Source organism: Dermacentor albipictus, chromosome 4 (assembly GCF_038994185.2).
Source record: "Dermacentor albipictus isolate Rhodes 1998 colony chromosome 4, USDA_Dalb.pri_finalv2, whole genome shotgun sequence".
NCBI lineage: Eukaryota > Metazoa > Arthropoda > Arachnida > Ixodida > Ixodidae > Dermacentor > Dermacentor albipictus.
Genome location: NC_091824.1, coordinates 15,524,721 through 15,533,546, shown reverse-complemented (window position 1 = coordinate 15,533,546; position 8,826 = coordinate 15,524,721). Strand labels below are relative to the sequence as shown.

The 8,826-nt window shown below is 45.1% G+C and overlaps 1 long non-coding RNA gene across 2 annotated transcripts; it reads right to left on the bottom strand.

Moving 5' to 3' along the window:
• Positions 1 to 2,263: 2,263 nt before the first annotated feature.
• On the bottom strand, positions 2,264 to 8,606 carry LOC139059596 (uncharacterized). 2 transcript variants are annotated; one of them, XR_011514224.1, is made up of 3 exons: positions 8,346 to 8,606; positions 4,563 to 4,690; positions 2,264 to 2,536 (listed from the first exon to the last, which is right to left on the bottom strand). It is a non-coding gene; the product is annotated as an uncharacterized lncRNA (long non-coding RNA). The 2 variants fall into 2 exon arrangements; XR_011514223.1 differs by lacking the exon at positions 8,346 to 8,606 and adding an exon at positions 5,629 to 5,719.
• Positions 8,607 to 8,826: the final 220 nt, after the last annotated feature.

Genomic DNA, 8,826 nt, shown 5'->3' with positions numbered 1-8,826 from the left:
AGAAGAAACTATGTATAGAGGCACTGAAAGAGCCTGGGTTGATTCGCAGTGTTTTGGGCCACATAAAGGAATAAATTTTTAGTATTAGGCTCCAGTGAACGAAAATTCAAGTTTTGATGCCTTAAAAAAAGGCATATTGCAAAGGTGAATTAGGGAAGCAATTGAAATGCAGAGCAAACGCACAAGAAAGGCACGTGTTATTTTGTACACTAATGTAATCGCAAAGCATTATGAAAAGTTTGGAAAGTCTATGTAAAGCATAACTGGCCAACATTTTTCAGACTGAAACAATACTTTCCAAGCATAGACATGCTTTAAGTGAGGTTTATGCCAGAAGCCTTATTGCTAATTTTCTATTTCCAACAAGATTACTTGAGCACAAAAAATACGTAGAATTTTTTAGTGCCTACATAGTTTGTCCTCTTTTGTGAAACGAGAGTTCTCTGGGCTAAAGGTGCTGTGTAGTGGTTTTTCTAACTACAATACCAGTTTCTATAAATTTTTGTTTTGTAACTCTAAAGCACTGGTACATATACAATATGTAGTTTGAAAATAGGTTCTTTTCTTACTATAAATCAAAAGAGTGCATATTCCACATCTACTAGTGCCTGGGTGCAAAGTGCAGTAGGAGGCCTGATAAAAACAAACCACTGTTGATTAAACGATTTTGCTGAGCACAAAATGTGGACAGCGTTTTAAAATACATAGTAAATTTATAAATTATTTGCACTTAGATGCAGTAATTCAAGATTAAGGCATGCTATAGCATGTGAGCATGCAAATTAGCAAATATGGTTTAATAAATTAGCCATACTCTGGTTACTAGAAGAACACAGGCATAGGCAGTCATGCAAAAGTTCAAGTTAAATATCACACTGTTAACATTTGCCAGCAAATGGTCGTATCAAACATTATAATTATACTGAACAAGGGTAGTTTCTTGGGATAGTTTGCAATTAATGAGATAAAATTACGTACAGCTTGAATGACAAGAACTGCGAGAGATGACAGACTGCGCTGACTTCCAACAATATTTAATTATGTTGCCACATCATGTGTATTTGTACAAAAGCGGGCATGCGCAGAATATGAGTCACAAGGGGTGTCTAACAGCAAGTGACTGTACTAAGAACATCGCCCTTTGAAAAAAATAAACATTAGAATTTCTATCTGTTGAGATACAAGACTTCACTAGGAGTCAGCACGATAGAGGGGTCGCTAACGCACACACTAACCAGTTTTCTAGTGAAATCTGCTTCTATAGTTTCCCGGATGACCTGTGTCTCGCTAAAGCTTCCGTACCTTCAAAGAGGGGCACGCAGCCGCAGTCCCAGCAATGGATGCCGAAGTGGCCTTGAATAGTGTTATGGACGTTGTTATCGTGCTCTCCTAAATGATTGTTTAGGCGCCTGCCAGTCTGTCCAACAAAGTCAAATGAGATATTGTAAAGCTTTGCCTCCTTAACAGCCTCAATAAATCTTGCTCACACGAGATGCATCATAGCGTTGCTGCACAGGCTGATTGCCTTTCTTGGGTTGGCTACCCTTTGGCCTTAATTTCAGGCATAGCGGAACAGCTTCTGAAGTGCACAAAACATGATGAGCGCACTCGGTCAAGGAACCAGCCGGTTGAAAGACACAGGTTTACAGTGCTACCGTATGTTCATGATGTCTCCCATAGGCTTAAAAAGATTAGGGAACCTACAGAAATCGCAGTCCTTTTCTCAGCCCCGGAAAAGCTGGCAAGGCTCTGTAAGTGTGTAAACGCGCCTCAATCACGTCAGAGTTGTTGCTCTGCCAGGCACAGAAAACGTTTTGCGATGTGTGCAACGAATGTGGTTTCCCAAATTCCCATTTTGAGGCAGTAAATATATTGGACAGATAGGCAGGTGCCTAAATGATCGTTTAAGAGGGCACTATAACAACGTCAATAACACTGTTCAAGGCCACTTAGGCATTCATTGCCGGGACTGCGGCTGCATGCCCCTCTTTAAGATACGGAAGTTTCAGCGAGACACAGCTCACCCGGTAAATTATTGAAGCTGATTTCACCAGAAAACTGGGTTGTGTGTGCGTTAGTGGCCCCTCTATCACGCTGACCCCTAGTGAAATTTTGTATCTAAACAGATAGAAATTGTGATGTTTTTTTTTTCAAGTGACCATGTTCTTTTTACAATGACTTCCTGTTAGAACACCCCTTACGACTGGCTTTCATTTTCTGCGCATGACCCCTCTGTGTATACACACACGATGTGGCAACGCAATAAAATATTGTTGAAAGTCACTGGAGTGTGTCTCTCGCAGTCCTTGTCCTTCACGCTGTACGTCATTTTTTATACTGAACAGCCAATATTTATTCAAAATTAGAAAAATATAGTACACATCTGAGCTGCAAAAATGCAAGTGATGCAGCAAATGGCCTTTAGCTTTCCAAAAGAAAAAGAAATGTTCACGGTTAACCACGAGGTGCAGGGACTCCATTCTCTGAGCATCTTGACCAATAAATGCAGCGCATGGCATTGCTGGAATCTTGCATCCTGCATTAGCAAAATAAGAATGGAATCATGAGAATTCAGCCCGTGCAATTACACACGTACTTTGCGGAAAAATGATAATTAATGTGACTGGGCAGAATGCACCGCTCAGGCAGCTGGGCAAGACAAGTGAAAGGTAGGAGAAGTTTCTATTTTGCAAATTAAGGAATTGCATGTTACTGTGAATGCTAAACCACTATGTCATTGTGAACACAAGGTACATACAGCAGCAAAAACATAAATTTACAGTAGCCTTTTCACCACAGAAAATAAGAGTGAATAAAGTTGAAAGACTACCAATGACATCTCTCAACAACAGACATTTGTCCAAGAGTGTGTATGTGACCTTAATACAAAATTGACATTATGAAATCTGCAATATATCTGCATTACACTTTATAAGTACTGCAGGTGAGAAGCTTACGGGATATGGCACATTAAGAGTTAAATGCACAAGGCATTAAAAAATGACTGTTTTTACACAACATTATTACACTAGGAGACAAAGAGAACTGTTGTACAGAGTGTGCACACAAAATGAAAATGAGGGAATCCCCACTGGCATTCTCATTTGCCCTGAAATACATGCATCCAGCCCAACAATATCCAACTCTACAATGCAGTTTATTAGACACTTTCTGCATCCTAAAATTTATCGTGTATTTCTTATTTACTAATTTAGTAAGAATGGGCATTTTGGTATACTTTCCTCGAAAATTTAGCATGTGTGATCAACTATTTTTCTTAGAGCACGCCCCCTTCTTTCAATGGGTTAGCTTGGCAATGCACTGACAAGTAGTATTCCCTTATTTAAACTTATGATCCTTCCTCATGCTCCCACTTCATGCTCTAAACTGCGATGCCACTCCTATGCAGTTTATGTTAATCTGTGACTATTTACATGGTCCTTCTTTCTGTAGCCTCTCAACTAGAGCCTGAAATTTCTTGTCTCCTAGAACAATCGTTTTTCTTGCCCAAAACATATTGCACGGTTGCCCCTCATAGGGGGTGGGGGGGTGTACTGTATGAGTTTTCACATATTCAATGAACCTCAGAGACACAACCATTTCTCATCCTGTGTTGCCACTACCCGCATGAGTCACAATGGTTGTAAATTGGCTACCTGCCCTCTCTCGCTTAAAAGTACATTTTGCATGTGGAAAATAACCACAAGCATCACATTTCATTGAATGAGTGCTCCTGTGCATGTTTTTTTTTCCGTCCTGTAATGGCTAATTTAAACATGGTCAAGTTGTTTGAAAACTGTCTAGCCTCAACCAATACTTTGTGTAGTTTGAAAATTATGATACATTCATTTTTCAAAACTTGTCCCAAATTCAGCACGAGACATTTTCATGATGCAAATGAGGTAAGGTTGTGCTCAGAGACTATGATAGGCCTGCTATATCCTGCAAAACTATGTGAAATGAAATATGCTTGCAATTTTCGTGGGCAGCTAGCTCTGTACAATTAGGCACATTACCTGCGGAAACGTTTTTTAACGCTCTCGAGAGGTCCTGGTTTCTTGTAATTTCTTCAAATCCCTTGCAGTCTAGATTGCAATCCGGTGCATTTTGATTTTGATATTGTATTCAAAATAAAAACAGCTGAAATTTTAAGGTTCTGATAATTACATGGGAATAAATTAAAGGTAGAAGAGTGTAATGCAATGAGCAAATAACAAGCTCATTGCAGAGAGTAAACAAATATTCCTTTCCTGCAAATAAATTGGTAGCAGGAAGGTCTTACGAAATTAGCAGTGAATGCACAATAAAGAATATGATGCTACAATGCCCCGGCATTCTGTGAATATTCTTGCACAAAGAAAATCCTCATTATGAAAGACCATCAAGAAAATGCAAATGTATACTTTGGACCAGCAGTCATACCTGCAGTATGCACTGTACCATCGGCAATATTTACAACCACACACAACTGCACATCATATCAAGCTTAGGCGGCCAAGGAGCCTGAGTTTTAAATTATAACTTGACTTATTATATTACACTACACAACTATATCTACTTACAATGTTGTCTTCTCAACCGCTTTCAAGAAGACATTAACCATCTGTCTGAAGGCGAACGCAAGTGGCTTGCTCTTGATGGGGGGCGCCAAGGCTGGGCATTGTGAAATTGCTGCTACCATCTGCATGACCTGCGAGAAACGACGCTCTAAGTACAAGATAAACAAATGCTGTTAGAGCAAAAGACAAGATCATTGGCAATGAGCCTCGTTTTGGTTTGAACTAGAAAAGCCAAGAATATGGACTTTGTGCTGCTTACTGAAGAAGCAAGCCTCCTTCCAGATGTTGTAGTCATGCATTAAGATTGTCACACAGCTGCATGCTTGTATGCTGCTGTCGCCAGTACGCCAGTATGCTTTGAAGTTTATTATTTCAAGTTAAATTGATTATCGTGTTTTCTTGCCAATTCTCGGCAAACAGACCAGCAATGAAATAGCTCACTTACACACATACTCCCTTTTGAGGAGAGAATTCACACACACGCACGCATGCATGGGCGCACACACACACACACACACATGCTTCTACAATATGAGCAGCTTCCTGTGCTTGACACACATACATTTTTTTTTATCCTGTGTCACTCCTACTGCTAAGGCATAAAAAATCCTTTGTGTTACCAACCCCAAACTCCTCAACCTACACCACCAGCTTAAACACTTTCTCGAGAGCCAGGACAAGCCTTCTAGCTTCCCCAGTGCTCCAAACTGTAGTTACGAATTTCAATAGGGCTATAGGCGACAGCTCTCGAAGGGCATGCAAATTACTCGGAGACCTAAAGCTTGTATATGATACCTCTAAAGCACAACACTTCAAATTTTCAAAATTCATTAAAGCTCCTGAAGACAATTGCTATATACGTAGAACGTCTCGAATAACCTGCCGCTAACAATTTCAGCGGTTGTCTGCATCAAAAGAAATGTGGGCTAATGGGAAATCCACGTCTTTAAAACACACTACCAGATTTCTTAATCATTTATTTATGCTCTGGATGTACCGTTCCTTTCACAATAAAAAACAAGGCTATTGATTTATCAGTGCATGGGAGGAAAATGGACGAAGCGTATACTTGGCGCCTTCCCACTGGTCCTCCCGAGAAACGGCGCCTCATACAGCAGTTGTCCAGGGTGGCTTGAAACCAAACTCGGCTTTCAGGCGGGCACATTCGCTGCACCAAATCGGAGGAGTTTTATTGCGAGTAAAACTCTACCGGCCTCATGCAATACACACGCCCGCACACAAAACGCACCCACACGCACACACAAGTATACGCACTCTCAAAGCGCAGACACAAAAGCGCGCACGCGCACATTGATGAACACAAACAAGCACACATACATGCATGCAGGCAGACACGCTAACACGTGCACGCACACACAGCGACCCACAGACAACACACTCACAAAACACGTACGCACTAGACATGCGCAAACACGCCGGCCCATACAAACCGGCATGTACTGAAAGCGCGCGCGCACGCACGCACGCACGCACGCACACACACACACACACACACACACACACACACACACACACACACACACACACACACACACACACACACACACACACACACACACACACACACACACACACACACACACACACACACACACACACACACACACACACACACACACACACACACACACACACACACACACACACACACAGCGAGCCGAGCGCACGCACGCACACACACACATAGCGAGCTAAGCTTAGCGCACACACGCACGCACGCACACACAAATCAAGCCGAGCGCGAGCACGCGCACACGCACAGACAAAGCGAGCCGAAAAAATGCTGAAGGCGTCCGGCAAGCAGCAACAGCAGCACGCGACCGCATCAGGGAGAACCAATGGGCGTCTTGCGCTGGAGTTTGAGGTATAGTAGCGGCGCCTGGTGGCGGCGCGGGAAACGACATCTGGGTCGTACCAGCTTGGGTCGTATTGAGCCCTGGCTGTGGCGAAGCACGTTTCTCGGCCGAGTTTTGCGTCGATTCGCACTTTTTTCTGCCCTGTTGCGAGTGCGAAAAGGCTCGTCACTTCTCGCAGACCATGCCGACCACGCTGCGAGCTCGCCGCAGCCTATAGTTTAACGAAAACGGGCTCTCCGTGTGCCGTGGGACGCAATGTTGGGAGCAGACGGAATCGGTAGCGCCGATCCGGAGAGACCTAGCCCAGCCTCGAGAAGGCGTCACCGTCATTACTTCTGCGTCGTGGGCTGCCATGAACAAGAAGGCCTGAATCCCAACATCATATTCTGCCGTTTTCCTTCAAGGCCTCACGAAGTGGAGCATCGGGCGCGCTGCATAGCTGCAGTTCGTCGCGCTGAGTAAGCGAAACTTCGCGCCATGCTGACTGCTTCGCCTGTCTTGAAGCTTGCTTGATTATCTGCGTTCTAATGTTCGGTCTTTTGCACCTACAGTCCCGACAGCAGACCGACATAGCAGCAGGCATGGCTGGTAATTCACGATTCGAGACCCGGCCACAGCGACAATTAACAATTCGACCGATGCGAAGTGGTGAAGTGACCAGGTGTGTGCAAATGAGCACAAATGTTCGGGCTCATTCGATGACAATTCACTACTCCACTACGAGCAGCATAGGTTAAGAGAGCTAAATGCGCTCATCCTTGATCTCAAGCCAGCACGTTGAGGCAACGCAGCAAGGCAGTATTGATTGCAGCACATCGATGTTCGAGCGCTGTCATTAAAACCTACATCAAGCGAGCGGCGTACGAGCTCGCGCTGCAGCGCGATTCGCACGTACGTGCGAGCTCATATGCATTGCATCAATTATTACCAGTTACTAAAAAGGACAGATGGCCGCTACTACAACGCAGGCATAACTACTTGTTTAGCGGCGTGCAGTCAACAAAGATTGCAGGAGGCCCGCCGTTTCGCGGCATGTCGAAAGACCGCTGCCGTCGCGGCGCGTACGATCGTGCGCTCGAGCAGTTCGTACATCGCGGCGCGTACCGTCGTGTGCTCGAGCAGTTCCGTACACATGATGTCTGCTTATCGCCGCTGTGGATTCATTTATAGCAAGCATTTCCTCGCGTTTGTGCGCCTGAATCTAGCAGCTAGCGTGCAAACCTTACCTGAAGTTCCACTTCGTACGCGACTCGCTTCACTTGCGATTGACACGGTGCTAAAACTTCGCCGCCCAATTCTTGAACGGCGTACACGTATTCGGCACTGCATAATTTCTTGCCTTTACGCAGCGTGCCACCCCTGAAAAAATCTTCGGCGCCCGATATTCGCTGCAGGCCGTGAAACAACACAACCGAAAGTGGCGGGTCCATAGTGTAAACGTGCTTTCCGAAGCAGACGACCGAGCTTGGTACGACCAATTTTAGCGCAGAGGGCGCTTTTTAGCACCTTTTTCGCAGCGCCCCCTGGGCAATGCAAGAGCCCCATACCGCGCCGGTTCCTTCGAAAGGTGGCTAGGCCAGTGCTTTTTCTACGCGACGCAAAAGTGGTCGACCACATTTAACTGAAGTGCGAACGACCGTATTACAAGCAGCCGCGCTGAACGCACAAGAGAATCACATCAATGAACGTTCAAGCGCTGAGAAACAAAGCGTAACTATGCAGGCGCACCACGCCCGATGTAGATTTGACAAACATTAGTCACACGGGACGCGATCGAGGTAGTTAACTTGCCCTAGTAGGAGTGCAGCTGCTCTTGCTCTTACATTAGCGAATTATGAATTATGCTACGAGATCACAGTGAGATATTTCTAAAGCGAACAAAACAAATACCAAATAAACGGCCACTTGCCTGAAAGTTTCCATCATGCCAGTACTACCGACCGGGCACGTTGCAACTTCTCGTTTCAGCCTTCGTGGATCCATCTTCCAGTGCGTACGAACGCTTTGCTTTGAAGTGGGGCACGAGTAATACACAAAGCATGGGCCACATCTTTTTCTACCCCGCGCGCAAAACTAATCACACGTTTAAAATTACTTCGCACAGCGCGCGACGCGAACGCACGCGAAAACGAGCATGATGGCGCAGCTTCCGCCTTCCCGTCCTGCCGCGCGCCGAAGTGATGGTACAGCGTCGGCCGTCACTTCCGGTCGCTTTTCATTGGGCATGGGGTGGCCGCGCAAATTGAACGTTTATTCTGACAGGTTTGCTTGCTCGCATGGCCGCCTGTTTGCTGCTGCTTCGTTGTGGTCTCTAACTAGAGCGGTGAGGCGGGTAGTTACTACTACGTTTCGTGCGGGCATTTTATTTTGGGGTGGGGGGCGCAGTCTGT